Below are 24,024 nucleotides of genomic sequence, written 5' to 3'. Positions count from 1 at the left end.
AAGTGCCAGAGATTTGTAATTTACTCCTTTTTAAAAAAATCTCCAGCCTTCCTGTACTTATCAGCTGCTGTATGTCCTGCAGGAAGTGATGTATTCTTTCCAGTCTGACACAGTGCTCTCTGCCACCACCTCTGTCCATGTCAGGAACTGTGCAGAGCTGCAGCAAATCCCCATAGAAAACCTCTCCTGCTCTCCAGACTGGAAAAAATACATCACTTCCTGTAGGACATACAGCAGGTGATAAGTACTGGAAGACAGGAGATTTTTCGATAGAAGCAAACTACTAATTTATGGCACTTTATGACATCAGTTGATTTGAAGGAAAACTTTTTTCACTGGAGTTCTCCTTTAATAGACACAGTGTAATACTTCATTTCGCCTGTGGTGGCGCTGCAGGGTAACTGGGCAGCAGTGATTACAGCTGATCGCTGGGATCTCAGCAGGGAGGACAGTTGACACTGTTGTATTAGACCCTATAGGAGCTAGGATTATCCTTTAAGTAAACCCTTCAGCAGGGGGCGCCCATACCTTTTTATGTGCAGCAATGATGTACTGGGCCCACTTCTCCACGTTTTTGGACGGTGTGATCTCTCGGTCCGGGATGTAGGACGGGATTAGATTTAATAGTCTCTCCATTATTAGCTCCGAGCCATAGTCTACGTAGTACTGCTGAGATGCCAACTCTGCCAGATCTTCCTCCTGGGGCAGATAGCACAGGACAAGAAGTGTTATCATAGGGACAGGGCATGAATTCATTAAGTATACCATAGCACAGGACCAGTAATGTTATCATTGGGACAGGGCATGAATTCATTATGTATACCATAGCACAAGACCAGTAGTGTTATCATAGGCAGAGGACATGAATTCATTTTGCATACCATAGCACAGGACTGGAATTGTTATCATAGGAACAGGGCATGAATTCCTTATGTATAACAGCACAGGACAAGTAGTAAAATTATAGGCACAGGACAAGAACATATTATACAAGTAGTGTTATCATAGGGACAGGCCAACAATTCATTATGTATACCATAGCATAGGACAAGTAGTGTTATCATAGGGACAGGCCAAACAATTCATTATGTATACTATAGCACAGGACCAGAAGTGTATCATAGGCAAGGGCAAAAATGTATTATCATACCATAGCACAGGGCCAGTAGTGTTATCATAGGGACAGGGCATGAATTAATGATGTATTATTAAAGCACAGGACAAGAAGTGTTATCATAGGCACAGGGGCATGAATTCATTACATATACTCCAGCACAGGAGCAGCAGCCCTCACCTTGTCACACCGATACTCCCCGAACTTCACCCCCTAAACAATCTGCTGGTAAATCAGGTTGGTGGCCACGTTGTCCTCTTGTGGGGTTGTGCCATGGGGTGAATATTTCTTTCCTGAAGAAGAGCCTCCAGGGGGCGTTCCTCTCCTGCGCCCCCTGCTCCTTGGCGTACTGCTCACACTGAGATACGGCGTCCATCACATGGTCATTCCCGCTGCCCAGCGAGGACACCTGGTGGACACAGAAGGAAGCGCAATGAATACTACTGTAAATGGTCCTGTATGTTGCTCTATGGAACTCACAGCTGCAGAAGTATACAAACCTACTGACGCTATAGGCTATATACTCATGCTGAGGCACTATTACATACCTATTGTAGCATACATGGTTAGATGGTACTGTTATTTGGCACTATATGGGAAGGATATGGTTCAGTTATATAACACTGCACTATATGGCAGTATTATTTGGTCTTTATAGGATACTGTTGGCATTCAGGCATTATATGATATAAGTGCACACTGTATCATATGATATTACATCAGAGGTATATAGCACAGATATTCTTGCACCATATGGCGGTATTATTTGGTCATTTTATGGTACTACCAGCTGGCAATGCACGGTACTAGTTCTTAGGGATTGTATGATAGCATTATATGGGCTACGGTATCTACAGCTACACAAGCACAATATAGCACTATATATAGCACAGATATTCTGCCACCATATGGAGTATTATTTAGTCATTTTATGCTTATGTTATTCAGGTACCTTGTCAAACAGAGCGATGTACAGGGAGAAAGCCAAATCTGTCCTCAGGTTGACTTTGTCGGCCAGCGAGTTGCAAGAGCTCCTTTCCGTGGTGGACGAGTTCTGTGAGAAGAGTCTTAGGTTCAGTCCATGAAGGGTCACAGGAAGCCATGAATCGGCTTCTTGGATTTTAGTGGCCTGTCCGGTAAAAAGGGAAACGTCACTGTCACGTGACCACCCAATAACCGTATGAGATACGGGATCCCTGACCCCCCTAGATCACTGGGTCCCCATCTATTATGGTAAGCTTGGATAAGATGGGTCGGGCAGTGAACACAGAAGAAAGAGCATACAGGGGACACTGGTCTTCTGGAATGTTCCTACAGACCAGTGGTAGGGAACCTTGAAAACTACAACTCCAAGTCCCCCCCAGGCTTTAGCTGGAGAGCCAAGGTTCCCTGCCCCTCGCTATGGACTGTTAACATTATACACTCCTCTCTATCACTATGGCCCATGGTATCAGTGTTAGTATAAAGAACACTTCAGTAAAGCACAGGAAAAAACGAACCCAGCTATGTGTTTGAGGCCCACCTGAAGCCTCCAGCCAGCTGGGGGGCTGCGTCTGGTGCCATTGGTCGAACGTCCTCATCAGCCGCTCCTCACAGTATGGGGCGTATCCGGGGGGGCCGCCATTTATAAAGTTTCTCAGATACTGGAAGGAAGACACAGAAGACATGTATTATCCAGTGTAATGTTATACAGCCATATAGCACCATGGGGGGTCATTGTATATGGGCTTTCTCTACGGAAATATATCACCTAAAGGAAATATATCACCTAGATTTCTTTCACTGATTAGACTCAGATACTAAAACTTGTTCTTTTATTATCGCTCCATGTAATAAATGCAACGATCAGCCGATGATAACGATCATCGGCTGATCGTTGATATAGGTTAGACCCTATTTTTGTTGGGCGCCGACCGCGCACCGCTACGTGTAATAGCGGTGCGTGGCCGGCGACTAACAATATACATTACCCATCCACGTCCGGGCTGCTCCTTGCCGCCACTTCTCCCGGTGTCCCGTGCGCGCTCTAGCTTCACAGCGGCCTGTCAGCAGTGGCCGCTCAGCCAATCACAGGCCACAGCGGTCCCGGCCTGTGATTGGCTGAGCGGCCTACCAGCTGACAGGACGCTGTGAAGCTAGAGCGCGCACGGGACCCTGTGAGAAGCGGACGGCAGGAGCAGCCCTGGAACGTGGATGGGTAATGTATGCCAGTTTAGCAAGGTCTGCAAGGACATCGTAACCGATGTCCTTGAAGCTCTTGTCAAACGATTAATCGGGCCGTGTAATAGGCCCAGTAAACGAGCAACGATCAGCGATCGACGCTCATTTACAGGTATTATACGGGCCCTGCTCGGCCCGTGTAATAATCCACCTAGTCCCAGTGGTGAGAAGGAAAACTGCACGATCTCAGGATTATTTTATAATATAGATAGAAAATTGAAAATTAGAGAAAAGTCACCAAAAATTCTTAAAGAGGACCTGTCACCCCCAGTGCAGGATGACAGGCTCCCAACCCACCCGTTACAGCCCCCTATACTCACCTGAGCCCGCCGGGTCCCCGCTTCCTGATCCGGTCAGGTTCACGGAGATATTAGCGCCCGACGCCCGGCGCGGTGCGCTCACAGGAGAGTCCGTGCCCATTAGAGAATGACGGAGCCTCGGACTCCCCATTCATTCTCTATGAGCGTCGGACTCTCCTATGAGCGCGCGCGCCGTGCTTCGGGAGTGATATCTCCCGTGCCCTGCCGGCTCAGGAAGCGGGACCCGCGGGATCTTTGAGTATAGTGGGCTGTAAACTGGGGGTCAGGGGCCTGTCAACCCGGCGCGGGGGGGGGGGGATCGGTGGGGGTGTGACAGGTCTCCTTTAAAAATATATATTATATAAAGTCATTTTCTGATGTCATTTCTCTTTAATAGCAGAGATCAGGAGGACCTGTCCTGTATTTACACATCTAACCATGGGACAGGATGGACCCTGTGTAATGCCTGATTTCTCCTGTGGTGGCGCTGCAGGGAAAGCTTACTGACCTTTACAAACTTCTCAGAGGGGGCAAAGCATCCCACACACAGCGACATGAGGATCCAGCCGCGGGCATGGCTGCTCTTGGACGTGTTCTGGGTAAGCTGCTTGGAGATTTGGCAATAGATTTCATCCCTGTAGAATAAGAAATAAGAACACTATGTGTGTGGGGTCCCAGGGAGGTGATCAATAAAACAATGTATATTGATTATATTGTACATGTGATTATGGACCCTTCCCAGAATCCCTCATTTTCAATTATGTTTTTTATTACCAATTGTTCATATGGTTACACTCCAGAGCTGTGCTCATACTTCTGCTTTTTCCTCATTTAAAGGGGTACTCCGGCGAAAATATTTTTCTTTCAAATTAACAGGTGTCAGAAAGTTATATAGATTTGTAATTTACTTCTATTTTTTAAAAAAACAATCCAGTCTTCCAGTACTTATCAGCTGCTGTATGTCCTGCAGGAAGTGGTGTAGTCTCTCCAGTCTGACACAGTGCTCTCTGCCGCCACCTCTGTCAATGTCAGGAACTGTCCAGAGCAGGAGAGGTTTTCTATGGGGATTTGCTTCTGCTCTGGACAGAGGTGGCAGCAGAGAGCACTGTGTCCGTCCGACTGGAAAGAATACACCACTTCCTGCAGGACATACAGCAGCTGATAAGTACGGAAAGACTGGAGATTTTTAAATAGAAGTAAAATACAAATCTATAGAACTTTTGGAAACCATTTGATTTGAAAGAAAACGATTTTCGCCGGAGTACCCCTTTAACAATTTACAAAGCAGGTTCTGCTTCATTGCATTGTGGTAGATGCAGTTTTCTTCTTATTATCAACCTATAATAAACTATCAGGTATAGCCCCCCCACATGCACCACATGATATGCAGACACTGAACCAGCAGGGGGCACCAGGTGTGAATGTAGTATAAGACACGACGGAGGTGAGCGGGAGGCGGGAGTGTCTGTCAGCTGCAGGTAGAGGCTTCCATGTCCATCACTTATTCATGCGGCTCCATTGACAGTGATACTATAGTCCCACACCCAACAGCTGCTGCCCATCCTTATTCTGGCAGGGATATGGTACAGTAAGCAGCCCATTGTGGGGAGGGGCTGTGACCCCATCACCTCTACCTATGGGGGGTCACAGCTAATATACCAAACTCTGTGTCCAATGATTTGACCGTAGCGACAGGCCGCAGGATGCCGTTCCCGATGATGAAGTGCAGCTTCTCCAGTTGGAGTGGGCCGGTCCTCCAGCATGCTGTTACCCTGCGCGTGGACTCTCCGTCATGGAGTCTCTTGGTGACTCTGTTCCATAGGAGAGAAGGAAATAGGAGAGGCTTACTGACAGATCTACATCCGTGTCACCTCTAGGGGGGATTCAGTACCTATAGCGCCCCCTATGTAGTGACAGCTGGCAGGGTCTCAGGAAGGAATATTGGAGCATATAGTTGCCAACAGTCCGGTTTTGCCGGAACTGTCAAAATTCTGAGGAGACAGCCTTGGCAAAACCATGTCCCGGGTATGTTCCGGGAAGCTCCATCCCCTGCCGCGGTAAGCCCGCCCCCCCTTCCAGCGTGAGTGATGTCATTCATGCAGAAGCAAGAGAGGAGTCACTGGGGGACTAGAGGGAACCATACTGGGTGGTAAGTATAGCTTTTTTTTTGTTTTAAATACGATGAAGGGACAAGAGGATGCTGAAGGGGGTACTGGTATGATGATGAAAGGGCAGGAGGATGAAGGGGTTAGAAGTATGATGATGGAGGGACAGGAGGATGAGAGGGGTAGTACTATGATGATGGAAGGGCAGGAGGATGAGAGAGGTAGTACCAGTGGCGTAGCTACAGGGGTCGCAACGGTCGCAGTTGCGACCCGGCCCGCCAGCCAGGGGGGCCCGGCTGGGCCCCCCATGCCACCTTGCTGTGTCCCCGAAGCTGCTTGCAGTGGCGTAGCTACCACGGTCGCGGCGGTTCGCCGCCGCGACCGGGCCGCTACCAAGGGTGGGGCCCTCGAGGCCCCCCCTTGCCACTGCACTGCTCCCCTCCCACTCCCTCTTGTGACCGCAAGCAATGTTTTGTGCCTGCGATCACAAGAGGCAGGCTGGGACGGGGCCGGCTGACGTGCGGGGCTGAGAGCATCAGGTAGGCAAAAAGACAGGTCCCGCGAAGCTCCGCCCCCTCCGCGGGAAGCCCCGCCCCCGCCGCGAGAAGCCCGCCAGCGCGCCGTGACTAGAAGACTAGAGGAAACCATTCAGGTGAGTAAAGATTTTTTGTTTTACCGGACATGATGGGGGGTGTAGTTGGTATGGTGGTGTAACAGAGGATGATGGGGGCTGTAGTGGTATGGTGGAGGACAAGAGGCATGATGGGGGCTGGTAGTGGTATGGTGGTGGAACAAGAGGATGAATGGGGGGTGTAGTGGTATGGTGGTGGAACAAGAGGATGATGGGGGGTATAGTGGTATGGCAATGATGGAACAAGAGGATGATGGGGGTGTAGTGGTATGATGATGAACAAGAAGATGATGGGGGGTGTAGTTGTATGGATCATGGAACAAGAGGATGATGAGGGTGTGTAGTGGTATGATGATGGGGTGTAGTGGTATGATCATGGAACAAGAGGATGATGGGGGGGTGTAGTGGTATGATGATGAAACAAGAGGATGATGGAGGGTGTAGTGGTATGATGATGAACAAGAGGATGATGGGGTGTAGTGGTATGATGATGATGGAACAAGAGGATGATGGGGGGTGTAGTGGTATGATGATGGAACAAGAGGATGATGGGGATGTAGTGGTATGATGATGATGGAACAAGAGGATGATGGGGGGTTGTAGTGGTATGATGATGAAACAAGAGGATGATGGGGGGTGTAGTGGTATGATGATGAAACAAGAGGATGATGGGGGTGTAGTGGTATGATGATGATGGAACAAGAGGATGGTGGGGGGTGTAGTGGTATGATGATGATGGAACAAGAGGATGATGGGGGTGTAGTGGTATGATGATGAAACAAAAGATGATGGGGGTGTAGTGGTATGATGATGATGGAACAAGAGGATGATGAGGGGTGTAGTGGTATGATGATGATGGAACAAGAGGATGATGGGGGGTGTAGTGGTATGATGAAGGAACAAGAGGATGATGAAGGGTGTAGTGGTATGATGATGGAGGGCAGGAGGATGAAAGGGGTAGTAGTATGGTGATGAAGGGGCAGGAGGAGGGGACAACATGGGGGGCATCTGTAAGGGGGATAAAATGGGGGGCCATCTATATGGGGGATAACATTGGGGGCATCTATATGGGGGATAACATGGGGGGGCATCTATAAGGGGGAAACATTGGGGGGCCATCTATAAGATATGTACTATAAGGGGATCACATAGTGTCAGGGCTAGCTACTAAATGAGGGTGTAAAGGGGCCAATACAGATGTGCAGTGTGTTTAGAGATGAGGATGGTGTCAGTGTGAGGAGACTAATATGTCTGTCTGGCAGATTCTGTGGATTCGTGGCTCAGACGTTCTCATAATGGCCCAGGGCAGATGGAGAAGAAGATGAAAAGGGAAGAACTCCGATCAGAGAAGACGTCCCCTGTGAGTCACTTGATATAACTGCACTGTAATGTATATGGTGTATAGAGCCTGTGTGGAGCTGGGGCCACCTCTATATGACTGGATGAGGTGATATTGGTCTATGTACAGAGGATTATATTCAGTAGCAGTGGTGGTGTTAGTCAGTATGTGGTGGTATTAGTCAGTAGCAGCAGTGGTGTTAGTCAGTATGTGGTGGTATTAGTCAGTAGCAGCAGTGGTGTTAGTCAGTATGTGGTGGTATTATTTGTTGTTATCTGGTACTGTGTTTTATTGGATTTAGTATACTGGGTTTGGTCAGTAACAATATGGTGGTGATGGTTGTGGTGTGGCAGTAATATTTCCCCTTGTGTACTGGTAATATGGGTCTCAGTAAACAGGATTTGTTTAGTAACAGTATGGCGGTAATATGTACGGTGATAATATTTCCTGTATACTGGTATTATTGGTAATATCAGTCTTGAGATATATATCTACCAATAGCATCGAGAAAGGGGGGGGGGGGCCCAAGTTGACCTCTTGCACCAGGGCCCAAGAGACATTAGCTACGCCCCTGGGTAGTACTATGATGATGGAAGGGCAGGAGGATGAGAGAGGTAGTAGTATGATGATGGAACTGCAGGAGGATGAGAGGGGTAGTAATATGATGCAGGAGGATGAGAGAGGTAGTAGTATGATGATGGAGGGGGAAGGAGGATTAGAGGGGTAGTACTATGATAATGGAAGGGCAGGAGGAAGAAGGGGTAGTAGTATGATGATGGAGGGGCAGGAGGATGAGAGTGGTAGTACTATGATGATGGAACAGCAGGAGGATGAGAGGGGTAGTAGTATGATGATAGAAGGGCAGGAGGATAAAGTGGGTAATAGTATGATGATGGAGGAGCAGGAGGATGATGAAGGGGTAGTAATATGATGGAGGGGCAGGAGGAGGAGGAGATGGTTTAGGGGTGTTAGTATGATGATGGAGGGGGAAGGAGAACTAGAGGGGTGGTACTATGATGATGAAAGGGCAGGAGGATAAAGGGGGTAATAGTATGATGATGGAGGGGCAGGAGGATGAAGGAGGTAGTAGTATGATGATGGAGGGGCAGGAGGATGAAGGGGGTAGTAGTATGATGATGGAGGGGCAGGAGGATGAAGGGGGGGTAGTAGTATGATGATGGAGGGGCCAGGAGAGGATGAAGGAGGTAGTAGTATGATGATGGAGGGGCAGGAGGATGAAGGGGGTAGTAGTATGATGATGGAGGGGCAGGAGGATGAAGGGGGTAGTAGTATGATGATGGAGGGGCAGGAGGATGAAGGGGGTAGTAGTATGATGATGGAGGGGCAGGAGGATGAAGGGGGTAGTAGTATGATGATATGGGGTGCAGCTGCATCATATGGGTACAAACTACAAGTGTGCACAGTCAGTCAGTAGAATGCTATCTCTGAGTCTCAGCCTGCTCTGAGTGGGGTGTGTAATATACTGGGGACCTGACACTGGGGTGTGTAATATACTGAGGACCTGACACTGGGGTGTGTAATATACTGGGGACCTGACACTGTGGTGTGTAATATACTGAGGACCTGACACTGGGGTGTGTAATGCTCCTTTTGTGTTGTTCTAACTGTAAATTCTAGCTGGAAAATTTTGAACCCACACCCATGACAGGCCACACCCCGCCGCGACCACACCTCTTTTTAACGCTAAAGTGTCCCTAGAAAAAAATTTCAAATGTTGGCTACTATGCTGGAGTCTGTATAGTAACTAGAGGCAGCCATGATGGGGGAGATTAATCAAACATGGTGTAAAATGAAACTGGCTCCGTTGCCCCTAGCAACCAATCAGATTCCACCTTTCATTTTCCAAAGAGTCTGTGAGGAATGAAAGGTGGAATCTGATTGGTTGCTAGGGGCAACTGAGCCAGTTTCACTTTATACCATGTTTGATAAATCTCCCCCATGGTGTCTACCGAGTCTGTGACTTCAATAGGCAAGGGATAGGGAACCTTAGGCCCTTCAGCTGTGGCAAAGCTACTATTCCCATCATGCCTGGACAGCCCAAGGCTGTCCAGGCATGATGGGTGTTGTAGTTTAGCAACAGCGGGAGGGCCAGAGCTTCACCTTCCCTGCTCTACACTATAGTCACAGCTCTATATGATTGCACTGATATAGGGATATCGCACCTCCTCGGTTAACTTGGACTTCTTCTTCAGCGTCAGGGACACCAGCTTGTGGCGCACGCTGTTCTTCTTCAGGCCATCGATGTGAGCGCTCTATATGGAAGAGAAAGGATACCAAGAACTAATATTAGGACCCTTAAAGGGGTACTCCGGTGAAAAAAAGGGGTACTCCTTTTTTTTTTCAAATCGACTTGTAATTTACTTTACTGCAGTCTTCCAGTACTTTTTATAGTCTTAGAAAACCCCTTTAAGAAATCTACAGTATCTATTAAAGGGGTACTCCAATGAAAATCTTTTCTTTCAAATCAACTGGTTTCAGAAAGTTATGTACATTTGTCATTTACTTCTGTTTGAAAGTCTCAACCCTTTCCATACTTATCAGCTGCTGTATGTCCTGCAGGAAGTGGTGTATTCTTTCCAGTCGGACACAGTGCTTTCTGCTGCCACCTTTGTCCATGTCAGGAACTGTCCAGAGCAGGAGAGGTTTTCTATGGGGATTTGCTGCTGCTCTGGACAGTTCCTGACATGGACTGAGGTGGCAGCAGAGAGCGCTGTGTCAGACTGGAGAGAATACACCACTTACTGCACGACACACAGCAGCTGATAAGTACTGGAAGACTGGATATTTTTAAATAGAAGTAAATTACAAATCTATATAACTTTCTGAAAACAGTTGATTTAAAAGAAAAAGGAGGACCTCTGAAATGTTAATGCGTTACTGTCCCTTTAAAAGAGAGACGTCAGACGTCAGTTTTGGTCAGTCGAGTCTGGGTGCTGAACCCCTGGAGAAGAGCTCAGCTATGCACTTCTCTCCCTATAAAACAAGCCCATGAGTGTCCTAGAGAATCTGCAGCAAGGAGAGAGACGGAGAGAGAGAAGCGCTTAGCCGGCGCTTCTCCTGACTCATTTTAGGGATCAGTGGTGGTTTTAATTTCCTGGATCTATATAAATATAATGTTATTTATCCTGTGAGGTGAACGCTATAAAAAAAACTCCCCAAAAAGCAATGATTACTTTGTACATTACTATGGGGCAGCCATATTGTCTGAGCTTATTGCACAGGTTACAGGGAGTGGAGGAAGCTGAGCTCTGACCATCACTTGTTGTGATTGGCCTGATCCCATCTTATCTATATATAGGACATCTATCTATGTCATCTTATTATTAGGCCTAGACATACAATATAGCGCTGCTTATCATGGTCTATGTCAGGGGTCTCCAGCCGGGGGTCTCACCTCCCCCTCCCCCTGCAGAGCCTGCAGTTCTCTCTTATACGTCTTCTTCCCCAGGGTTTCATAGATCTTTGTCATAACCGGAATCTTCTCGCTCCCATCGCTCATGGCCGTGTGATACTTTGGCTCCGGAAGGTCGCCCATAAATCGTAGAATCGTGATCCAAACAGCGAGAGCGGCCTGAGAAAGGAACACACACATTATACTGGTGACCATGGCAACAGTGATACACTGGGCCAAGCTCACAGAGCATTGTCTACACTGGATACAGCTGGGAGCTGGAGTAGCTATGTACAATGTATCAGTCTGGAGCTCACAGAGCATTGTCTACACTGGATACAGCTGGGAGAAGGACTAGCTATGTACAATGTATCAGTCTGGAGCTCACAGAGCATTGTCTACACTGGATACAGCTGAGAGCAGGACTATGTACAATGTATCAGTCTGGGGTCCAGGCTGTAGAGCTCACAGAGCATTGTCTACACTGGATACAGCTGAGAGCAGGACTAGCTATGTACAATGTATCAGTCTGGGGTTCAGGCTGTAGAGCTCACAGAGCATTGTCTGCACTGGATACCACTGTGTCTCAGATTTCCCTGGAGTCCATACGTTTCTCTGACCAGCAGGTATACATGTCAGGGCCTAGTGACACAATTCTGTGTATTGGGAGGATACAGCAGGGACTATCACATACCAGTTGATCTCCTTCATCTTCGTGGTAGAGCAGGGGCTGCTTTAGGGGTCTTCGGATGTAGGTATTAGTGGTGGTCCCTTGGAAGTAAGTGGCCGCAAACTTAGCAAACTTATACTCCGAGAGATCTTCTTCTTCCTCTTCTGGGAGCGGCAGAGCCTGATCTAAATCCTCCTCCTGCATTTCCCCTTGGACTCGTTCTAGATCCTGGGAGATTGGGAACAAATATGGGAAATTACTGATGAAAACTAAGCAAACCCGACACATTTCTATCGAAAATTTTCTATGGAAATCTTAAGTAACAAAATCGATCTAAAGATTGATGGTGAAAACCAGCAGCAAGTGTGCAATTTCTCTACAGCACCCCCAGAGGAGACGTGTAGAATTACACTGTTTATTTCTGCATTTTTGTTACGTTTTCTTAAATTTGCACCTTTATCTTCTTGAGAATTGAGAACTTTTATTGTATATTTGGTATTTTTACAATGTGAGACTATATTAGGTAAATCAGCTTCCCAAATGATGATGAAAGCTGATCAAAACATATGCAAAGGAGGCAGAAACAACGGACTGTACCTCGAAACCAGTTGGCGCCTGCCCCTCCTGCCCCGGCAGCGATGTTGTCGTTCCCAGAAAGCCGAACATTTTGTCCACCATGTCGGAGTCATTGACTGGTTCATTCCTGGCCTTTTCCATCTTATCCAGCAGCTCCTTCTTCCTCCGAGCCTCCTCCTTCTCCCTCACCTCTCTCTCGGCATCTTCACGGGCCAGCTGGGCCAGACGCTCCTAGAGGTGGAGAACGTAAAGGCCCATTAAGCCTGAATCGGTACAAGATGGCTGAGAGTTACCCCAGCTGGAGTGAATGGTGTGACTCCTTACCTGGTGTTTCTTCTCAGCTTCCTGCTTGGCCTTCTTGGCGCTCATCTCTTTCTTAAGACGTTCTTCTTCCGCAAGACGGAGCTTCTCCGCCTCCAGACGCCGGTGATACTAAGGAGGGGAAGAGAGCAATTTTATTTCAAAAGGAATATAGTGGTCCCCTAGTGATCAACTGATCACATGGGGTTCTACTTCCGATCCCCAGAAATCATTGAAACCCAACAGGGCCACTCCAGTACTGACACCCTCATACCTCTCCTTAAGGCGCTTGTAGAGTCTTCGGGCGATCATCCCTCTGGAATAGGCTTGGATGGTGTAGACCGCCCACAGTCGGTGTCGGAAAGCCTTCGGACCAGATATCCTCGGCATCGTGCCTGGAAATTGCTAATTCGCTTGCGAACAATATGGTACTGCTGGTGGAGTCTCCTGGAGCGGTACAGGGCCTGAAGCCTCAGGAAGCCGATCTTCATCTGGGAAACAAAAAAATAGTCGAGACTAAAGGATTGTGGCATTACTCATCCTCAGCTCATCCGTTCCTACAACTTAAAGGGGTTGTTCACTTTCTGACAACAGTTGATTTAAAAGAAAAACATTTTTGTGAACTATGCCTTAAATTCAAAACTGAAATGACCAAGTAATAAAGTTAAGATTAAAATAACTGATTTAAAAAAAAAATTGAAAAATGTAAAGTAAAATTTACTGATTTCTAAAATTCAAAATTAATAATAATAATAATAATAATAATAATAATAATATTTGTATAGCGCCAACAGATTCCACAGCACTTTTTTAAATATATACGTACAGAACAGGTAATAGATAAATATAATATAATAATTATAAAAATATAAATTGACTTTACCAACATATCAAACTAAAGCTGAAATTACTGATTTATAAAAAAAATAAATAAATTTAAATAGCTGATTTTCACAATTTTAATTTAAACTATTGACCTATAAAATAAAAATGTAATTTACTAATTCATATCAATAACAAGTGATTTGCTGATTTATAGAATTAGAGGAATTTTTCTGTTATTTAGTGATATAATCCTCATGTGCCGTTCCCGGTAACCTTACCACGGTGTAATTCCTTCTGCAGTTGTATCCTCTCCAATACCTCTGGATTAGTAGAACTGATCTTCTGACTTTTACAAAATTGGACCTGGGGATGTAAATACACATAGTCAGTCCAGGGAATTAATGTGCTTGATGGTTCATACTGAATCTGAGGAGGTTTACGTGGACCCCAAGGCCCCTCTGCTGTATTAGAAGACCCTAGGATTATAAAGGGCACACAGCATTGGGGGCCCTGTTACCAACTCTGCATTGGGGGCTCCAGGGCGTCAGGCTCCGCCTTGCTCACCTGTCCTTAAAGCCCCTCACAACCTTCTGGATGAGGATAACCTTGTCGGTGATGGCTTTGTCTCTTTCGATTTCTAGTAACATATCATGGTGGTCCTGGGGCACAAAACAAAAAAGTCATGTCAACATCTGGAACACTGAAAGATGGAAAAATAATAATCCCCCCCCAAACCCAAACATAAGCTCTATAGGATCAATAAAAAAACATTCTGATCATTTGATACCTCTCCCCTCCAAGAATCATTAGGCTTCTATATACATGGATGATTGGTGGCTTCAGTCAACATTTCTCTAAAAAGTATGGGACCATCTTTATAATGAAGATGCCACCAATTCTTGTTAGACTGGAGAAATTCTGGCCCAATAATGATGGCGATATATTGACCCCCTCTCAGCCCAACACTGATGTGGGAATCATAACCTAGTATCCCCCTCCGGACACACTGGGGGCATTTATTAGGTACGGCGTTTTTTACGCCGGACTTATAAATGACCCCGCAGCTCCAGCGCTACGGGGATTTATGTAGAGGCGGACTCTGAGTCCGCGCCCTCTGTTCCGCCCACTACACGCCCACTTTCCTCCCCCCGGCGTACTCTGCGGAAAGTGCCGATTTGCGAATATTTTATTCGCAGATCGGCCATTTGCGTATAAAAAAATACGCAAATCGGCACTTTCCGCCGAAAATCATCCGTTCGCCGGATGATACATGTGGCCCACAGAGAAAAGCTGTAAGACTTTCTTCGGGACCTCCATTATTTAATCTATTTATAGAATGGGGCAAAAAACTATAAACTTCGCACTATGCGGCATTTCTTGTCCAACAAATTGACCACCACATGACGGGAATATTCGAGAGATTCCATTAACATCTACGAGGTCTATCGGGCTCTGTTGGTGTCCATTGTGCAGCTCACTAGCTGGTTCTATTTGTTGCTGCCAAATCTGTGGCACTGAACCAAGCCTCCCACACAGATGTGAACCTAACCCAACAAATTTGACCATCATTGACCAATGTCTATTGACTTCATCCCCGACCCCATACAAAAGTACTCATCTGTGACCAATGGCAAAATACTGACACCTCTACCCATAGTGTTTGTAGTACGTGGGGCCCTAGACTAGTGAAAAAGTTGCCATGCCTATGTCTGCATGTAATGGATGGTCCAAGCACGAGGAGGTAGATCCCTTGGATCACTGAGGAGTGTTGGCGTTCCTTCCCCGAGGAGCAGAGTCTAAGAAGCTACTTGTTCTCACCAGCACCCTCCACAAGGCTGGTGGGACTTTGCTGCCGGAAACTCCCAGGTCGCTACCCTCAGAGAAGGACCTTGTGACCACCGACTGAAGAACTGGAGGAGTGCTGGAGTCCGGGACTTGGTGCTCTTCCTCTGTTGTAGGACTTAGCTGGAGCTGAGTTGGAACTAGGAATGAATGAAGATCCAGATAGCTAGAAGATCTCCAGGAAGAGGCAGATAGCCGGGGAGCACAGTCGTGGTTGCTGACTTACAAACAACAACAAGTAAGGAGGTGAGGAAGTGGAGACTATATATACTGCCAGGAGAACATGCCAGAAGACTCCAGAGCCTGTGGGCTGAGCCTATAAATAAAGATGGACCGGCGCATGCCTGCCACTAGAGGGAGCTCAATCTTCCAGGACAAGAGAAGCTGCCAGCAGAGAAGCAGGCTGAGACGAAGGGAGATGACCACAGTGCTGTGCGACCCAGGGCAGGTAGGGGGTAATGGAGAAGGCCGTGTGCCATTACACTGCAGTACAAAAGTGGAGTCTCTGTACCATGTCTATGTAGAAATACTGGCACCCCTCGACTACTTGTTGATGGCTCTCATCCCTCTGTATCTATATGACTGATGTAGGAATCCTCCATGTGTAACTACAGAACATTCCTCTACAGGGACACGTGCTCAGCTCTTGGAGTGAGACCCAGCCCGGCCGCTCCTCATAGGTTCTGCACATGTTCATGCGAGGGATTGTCCATCCAGCTGTTCTCTCCATTTCCTGCTGGGGAAACCTCCATTTCCTGCAAACATTTCCAGGACTGACGGCTGCCGAGTCCCGATAAAGACATTAGAGGAGATTCTATAGAGGATAGGATGTCATAAAAAGTTCTCAATGGATTGTGCAGGGGCCGGAGAGCTGGAGAACGGGAAAGTGACAAGGACTTTGTAAGAAAACTTAAAGTCCTCTTCCGTAATTATGTCAGATTGATGGAGAGCGTCTGTCAGGGTGCCAGGAACAGATCTCTACCACTGTCCCAACCATAACCTGATGCCAGATCTACTTCTCCATTGTATACCTTGCTCTATACATGTCTTGGTCGTACCAGTCTCAGATCTCTATGTCACCAATGTTAAAGATGGTGCCAGACGTGGTGTCCCACCATAGACCTCGATCCACCAGATGTGACTCTGCATGTTATAGCTGCACCAGACAGAGTTCTCCATGTTATAGATGGTGACTACTGCCCAGGTGCCACGTTTACGTCTCCATTTGACACCTGACCCCAGACTTGGTTCTCCATAATATAGTGGCATCAGACAAGTAAGATGGTGCAGATGGTGACAGACATGAGGCTCAGTTTTAGACCTTATACTGGATCCAATGCTTCTTCTCTATTTTACGTCTGACACAAGACGGGACCCATTGCCCAGTGTAATTATGCATGTTACATTTGGCACCAGACGTGGCTCTAAGCGACGAGTTATCAAACATGGTATAAAGTGAAACTGGCTCAGTTGCCCCTAGCAACCAATCAGATTCCACCTTTCATTTTCCAAAGAGTCTGTAAGGAATGTAAGGTGGAATCTGATTGGTTGCTAGGGGCAACTAAGCCAGTTTCACTTTACTCCATGTTTGATAAATCTCCCCATAGTGTCTCATATATATTTAATTTGCTACCTCTTCCCTATGGTATGCTTTGTGGCGGCATGACGCTCATGGTGATTGATACCTTTAAGAAGATCTTAGTCTTTCCTATCTGCCAGTCACCGTCCCTGCCCAGTACACACTCCGCTATGCGCTGACATGTCCCCCGCAGGTCCCCCTAGGAAACAATCACATTTATAAAGTCACTTTTTTATAATTAAAATTGTCACTTTTTATTAATTTAGATTTTTGGATTTGGAATCAGAATCTTTCTGGGTGTATGGGTGTATGGTTGCTGGGTGTATGGGTGTATGGTTGCTGGGTGTATAGTTGCTGGGTGTATGGGTGTATAGTTGCTGGGTATATGGTTGCTGGGTGTATGGTTGCTGGGTGTATGGGTGTATAGTTGCTGGGTATATGGTTGCTGGGTGTATGGTTGCTGGGTGTATGGGTGTATGGTTGCTGGGTGTATGGGTGTATGGTTGCTGGGTGTATGGTTGCTGGGTATATGGTTGCTGGGTATATGGGTGTATAGTTGCTGGGTATATGGTTGCTGGGTGTATGGTGTACGGTATCTGGGTGTGTGGGTGTACAGTTGCTGGGTGTATGGGTGTATGGTTGCTGGGTATGTGGGTGTATAGTTGCTGGGTATATGGTTGCTGGGTGTATGGTTGCTGGGTATATGGTTGCTGGGTATATGGGTGTATAGTTGCTGGGTATATGGTTGCTGGGTGTATGGTGTACGGTATCTGGGTGTGTGGGTGTACAGTTGCTGGGTGTATGGGTGTATGGTTGCTGGGTATGTGGGTGTATGGTTGCTGGGTGTATAGTTGCTGGGTGTATGGGTGTATGGTTGCTGGGTATGTGGGTGTATGGTTGCTGGGTGTATGGGTGTATGGTTGCTGGGTGTATGGGTGTATAGTTGCTGGGTATATGGGTGTATAGTTGCTGGGTGTATAGTTGCTGGGTGAATAGTTGTTGGTTATATGAGTATATGGTTGCTGGGTATATGGGTGTATGGTTGCTTGGTATATGGGTGTATGGTTGCTGAGTGTATGGTTGCTTGGTATTTGGGTGTATGGTTGCTGGGTATATGGGTGTATGGTTGCTGGGTATATGGGTGTATAGTTGCTGGGTGTATGGGTGTATGGTTGCTGGGTATATGGATGTATATGGTTGCTGGGTATATGGGTGTATATGGTTGCTGGGTATATGGGTGTATGGTTGCTGGGTGTATGGGTGTATGGTTGCTGGGTGTATGGTTGCTGGGTATATGGTTGCTGGGTATATGGGTGTATAGTTGCTGGGTGTATGGTTGCTGGGTGTATGGGTCTATGGTTGCTGGGTATATGGATGTATATGGTTGCTGGGTATATGGGTGTATATAGTTGCTGGGTATATGGGTGTATGGTTGCTGGGTATATGGGTGTATAGTTGCTGGGTATATGAGTGTATGGTTGCTGGGTGTATAGTTGCTGGGTGTATAGTTGCTGGGTGTATGAGTGTATGGTTGCTGGGTGTATAAGTGTATAGTTGCTGGGTGTATGGGTGTATGGTTGCTGGGTGTATAGTTGCTGGGTGTATGGGTGTATGGTTGCTGGGTGTATGGGTGTATGGTTGCTGGGTGTATGGTTGCTGGGTACATGAGTGTATGGTTGCTGGGTACATGGCTGTATAGTTGCTGGGTATATGGGTGTATGGTTTCTGGGTACATGAGTGTATGGTTGCTGGGTGTATAAGTGTATAGTTGCTGGGTGTATGGGTGTATGGTTGCTGGGTATATGGGTGTATGGTTGCTGGGTGTATGGGTGTATAGTTGCTGGGTGTATGGGTGTATAGTTGCTGGGTGTATAGTTGCTGGGTATATGGGTGTATGGTTGCTGGGTATGTGGGTGTATAGTTGCTGGGTGTATGGTTGCTGGGTGTATGGGTGTATAGTTGCTGGGTATATGGGTGTATGGTTGCTGGGTGTATAGTTGCTGGGTATATGGGTGTATAGTTGCTGGGTGTATGGGTGTATAGTTGCTGGGTATATGGGTGTATGGTTGCTGGGTATGTGGGTGTATGGTTGCTGGGTGTATAGTTGCTGGGTATATGGGTGTATGGTTGCTGGGTATAAGGGTGTATAGTTGCTGGGTATATGGGTGTATGGTTGTTGGGTATATGGGTGTATAGTTGCTGGGTATATGGGTGTATGGTTGCTGGGTATATGGGTGTATGGTTACTGGGTATATGGGTGTATGGTTGATGGGTTTATAGGTGTATAGTTGCTGGGTATATGGGTGTATAGTTGCTGGATGTATAGGTGTATAGTTGCTGGGTGTATGGGTGTATAGTTGCTGAATGTATGGGTGTATAGTTGCTGGGTGTATGGGTGTAGTTAGGGATCATGGTCTTATGCAATCAATGTTTTTTCCTGCAGAACGCAGATGCTGCCTGCTATAAAATAAGGTGTAGTATGATTGATTTGGCAAAGTTGATGTTTGGGTGATGTCAGTGTAATATCACCAGCTGCCAAGTTTGAAGTCTGAGATGGGGGATGATGGGATTTCTTCTATCTATAGTCTAATATCAGCATGTCCCAGATTCTTTACCAGGGAAAAGTACGAGTACACCGGTCTTGATAAACCTTCCCTAAATTCTACTGATATAAAGGGGGAGATTTATTAATACCGGCATACTGATTTATACCATGATAAATTAGGTGCAGGAAGAGGCCGTGCCTTCTCCCCGCCTCACGAGCCCCCCTGGGACTTACACCTGTCGTGTACTAAGAAAGAGGTAAAACTCTGGGCTACACATTGATAAGTAGGCCCCATAGTGTCAGTCCGCTGCTGCAAAGGCTATTCAGGTTCTATCGGGTAATAAAAAGAAACAGATTAATGAAAGTATAATTCTGTCCTGCTCTAAAAGCAGAAATAGGACGTGTTTGCTGATACACAAGAGCTCTCCTCCATGGCAGACACAGGGACAACAAATACAGTGTGGACCATATCCTGGAAGTGAGGTTCTATTCCCTGATATTGTATGTGACACACATGGAGATCTCCTCTACCTGTTTATAGGCGGGCTTCACCCCCGGCATCAACACCCGGTATCGGTCCACAAACTCCACAAAGGTGTAACGTATGGGATACCCAGCTCTGCGGATCCGGATGGTCTCCATCATTCCTGAATATCTCAGCTGACGGATGCAGAGCTCTCTATCAAACAGCTGCCGAAAGAAGGAGATCAGTGATCGGGGAACAGAGGATGGAAACAATATGGCTGCCATTATAGGAAGACCAGCTGTCCTGTGTCACTATCCTGCACCCCAAGTGTCATTATCCTGTACCCCAAGTGTCACTATCCTGTACCCCAAGTGTCACTATCCTGTACCCCAAGTGTCACTATCCTGCACCCCAAGTGTCACTATCCTGTACCCCAAGTGTCACTATCCTGCACCCCAAGTGTCATTATCCTGTACCCCAAGTGTGAGCATGTCATTATCCTGTACCCCAAGTGTCAGTGTGTCACTATCCTGTACCCCAAGTATCACTATCCTGTACCCCAAATGTCAGTATTCTGTACCCCAAGTGCCCTTATCCTGCACCCCAAGTGTCACTATCCTGCACCCCAAGTGTCACTATCCTGTACCCCAAGTGTCACTATCCTGCACCCCAAGTGTCACTATCCTGTACCCTATGTGTCACTATCCTGCACCCCAAGTGTCACTATCCTGTACCCCAAGTGTCATTATCCTGTACCCCAAGTGTCATTATCCTGTACCCCAAGTGTCACTATCCTGTACCCCATGTGTCACTATCCTGCACCCCAAGTGTCACTATCCTGTACCCCAAGTGTCACTATCCTGTACCCCAAGTGTCACTATCCTGTACCCCAAGTGTCACTATCCTGCACCCCATGTGTCATTCTCTTGTACCCCAAGTGTCATTCTCTTGTACCCCAAGTGTCACTATCCTTTACCCCAAGTGTCACTATCCTGTACCCCAAGTTCCAGCATGTCACTATGTTGTTACCACCATGAGGCACAATAGTTGTCAATGTTTTGGCATAGATAACTCCTCCCCTTCCGTATACCATATTGGTACGTCCCAGGCTACACTGCTCATCCGTCAGTCACATGTCATCACTGCGGGAAGGGAACAGCCAATCTAGGGTAAAACTTATAGACTCCATGTGGATCCTCCTTGCTGCTTGGTCGGTACGGCATGCTGTGATCTGTAGTCCATCAGCACCGACTCTTCCCCCCAGGTAACCCTTTCCATTCTAGTGTGACTGTATGGCTTAGGGCCACTGTAGTTAATGCAGGTGGTGACACAGCGACATGTACAATACACATTATATAAAGTATTACCATATAAACTTACCATAGGCTTCTTATATTCATTGGGCTTGATGCAGCGGACGAAGAAGGGCTGACACACGCTCAGCGTTCTCATCAGCAGCTCCAGCGAGCGCTTGAACTGACTGCTCAGGGTGGGCGAGCGTTTCCTGGTCTCAGCCCCCTGCACAAAAAATACATTGGAGTTAGAAGCAAACAAATCTGTGCCAGGAAATGAAGAGATGATAAGAACCTCTTCCTCTCTCCAGTGTCACCAGAGGAAAACTCCATGGAGGGGGCAGAGGTAACACTGGAGTAACCCCTGCACTGCCAGGATCACAGGGAACACTGCTGGAGGGGGAGAGAGGGCAAACATACCAATCTACAACACTGGAGTAACCCCTGCACTGCCAGGATCACAGAGAACACTGCTGGAGGGGGAAGAGGGGGCAAACATACCAATCTACAACACTGGAGTAACCCCTGCACTGCCAGGATTACAGGGAACACTGCTGGAGGGGGAAGAGGGGGCAAACATACCAATCTACAACACTGGAGTAACCCCTGCACTGCCAGGATCACAGAAAACACTGCTGGAGGAGGAGAGAGGGCAAACATGCCAATCTACAACACTGGAGAAATCCCTGCACTGCCAGGATCACAGAGAGCACTGCTGGAAGGGGAAGAGGGGGGCAAACATACCAATCTACAACACTGGAGTAACCCCTGCACTGCCAGGATCACAGGGAACACTGCTGGAGGGGGAGAGAGGGCAAACATACCAATCTACAACACTGGAGTAATCCCTGCACTGCCAGGATCACAGAGCGCACTGCTGGAGGGGGAAGAGGGGGGCAAACATGCCAATCTACAACACTGGAGTAATCCCTGCACTGCCAGGATCACAGAGAGCACTGCTAGAGGGGGAGAGAGGGCAAACATACCAATCTACAACACTGGAGTAACCCATGCAATGCCAGGATCATAGAAAAATCTGCTGGAGGGGGAAGAGAGGGCAAACATGCCAATCTACAAAACAGAAGTAAACTGCACTGCCAGGATCATAGAAAACACTGTGAGAAGAGGCAGAGAGGGCAAACTGCACTGCCTGGATAGTGAGGATCATTGCTGGATGGGCAGAGAGGATAAACATACCAATCTACAACACTGGAGTAACCCCTGCACTGCCAGGATTGTAGGAAGCACAGTCTATTTAGATACAGGGCTGGGGCAGTAGATTTGCCCCAAGGGAAGGAAAGCCTGGCAGCGCCATGTAGGAGGAATCCTTTACAGCCAAAGTCCTGTCCTGAGAGGTGGTAACAACAGATTATTATTGTATCACAGCGATGATATAAGGATCCGGAGAAGGGAAACAGGAAATAACAGCAGCACAGAGGACAGCCGGGTGTATAGGGACTTTCACTCTCTCTAGGACATACAGGTATAGAGTTTCCTATGAAGATTGTCATCCCCTCCTCTAGTCAAATGATACAATGTGCCTGGATGTAAGGTATATACCATTATACTATTACTTTATATTGTATTGTGTTGTAGTGCATTGTTATTTTATGTTGTATTATATTATTATATACTGTGTTGTTATATTGGGTTGAGATTTGAAATATGATGATGATGTATTGTGTTATGTTGTTTTATTGTATATTGTGTTGTTCTATGATATATGATGATTATTGTGTTATGTTGTATTATATTATTACATATTGTATTGTACTATGATATATGATGATGTACAGTATTGTGTTATGTTGTATTATATTATTATATATTGTGTTGTACTATGATATATGATGATGTATTGTGTTATGTTGTATTATATTATTACATATTGTGTTGTACTATGATATATGATGATGTACAGTATTGTGTTATGTTGTATTATATTATTATATATTGTGTTGTACTATGATATATGATGATGTATTGTGTTATGTTGTATTATATTATTATATATTGTATTGTACTATGATATATAAATATATAAATAGGGGAGAATACGTTTATTGATGGAGATAAGGCGGTCGCTGACTATTTGAATAGTTACTTCTGCTCAGTGTTTTCAGAAGGCGGCCTTCACAATCACAGGATGGTTGGACACAGCATTGCCTCCAGCTATATGGGTTCAGCTCCAGTATTTTCAGAGGCTGAAGTTGCAGAGGAACTTGCCCGTTTAAAGCTGAATAAGGCGATGGGTCCAGATGGGATCCATCCCAGGGTTCTTAAAGACCTCAGATCTGTGATTGCTGCCCCCCTGACAGATCTGTATAACCAATCCCTGCTAACAGGAGATGTCCCCGATGATTGGAGAACAGCCAATGTTATACCAATCCACAAGAAGGGGAATAGAGAAGAGCCCAGTAACTACAGGCCAGTGAGTCTGACATCTGTAGTAGTGAAAATGATGAAAACTCTTCTAAAAAAGAAGATAATGGATCATCTAAAAAGCAACAATTTGATGGATCCAAACCAGCATGGCTTTACTGCGGGCCGATCATGTCAGACTAATCTCATTGATTTCTTTGATTATGCCACAAAAGTGCTGGATGAAGGTGCCGGGGATATCGCCTATCTGGACTTCAGCAAAGCTTTGGATACAGTTCCCCATAAAGAGCTGATAGAGAAGTTGGAGAAAATTGGACTAAATCCCTGGATAGTTCAGTGGATTTGTAGTTGGCTGAAGGATAGATATCAGAGGGTTGTTGTTAATGGTGTATATTCCGAGCAGAGACTGGTTACAAGTGGTGTGCCA

The 24,024-nt window shown here is 46.6% G+C and overlaps 1 pseudogene; it reads right to left on the bottom strand.

Annotated features, from left to right (window-relative positions):
• Nucleotides 1-528: 528 nt before the first annotated feature.
• The window catches only part of LOC138774676 (unconventional myosin-VIIa-like), a 56,600-nt pseudogene continuing 33,104 nt past the window's right edge, over nucleotides 529-24,024 (bottom strand).

The sequence above is a fragment of the Dendropsophus ebraccatus genome, unplaced genomic scaffold (genome assembly GCF_027789765.1).
Source record: "Dendropsophus ebraccatus isolate aDenEbr1 unplaced genomic scaffold, aDenEbr1.pat pat_scaffold_1022_ctg1, whole genome shotgun sequence".
NCBI classification, from domain to species: Eukaryota; Metazoa; Chordata; class Amphibia; order Anura; family Hylidae; genus Dendropsophus; species Dendropsophus ebraccatus.
This window is presented reverse-complemented; position numbering and strand designations above follow the sequence as displayed.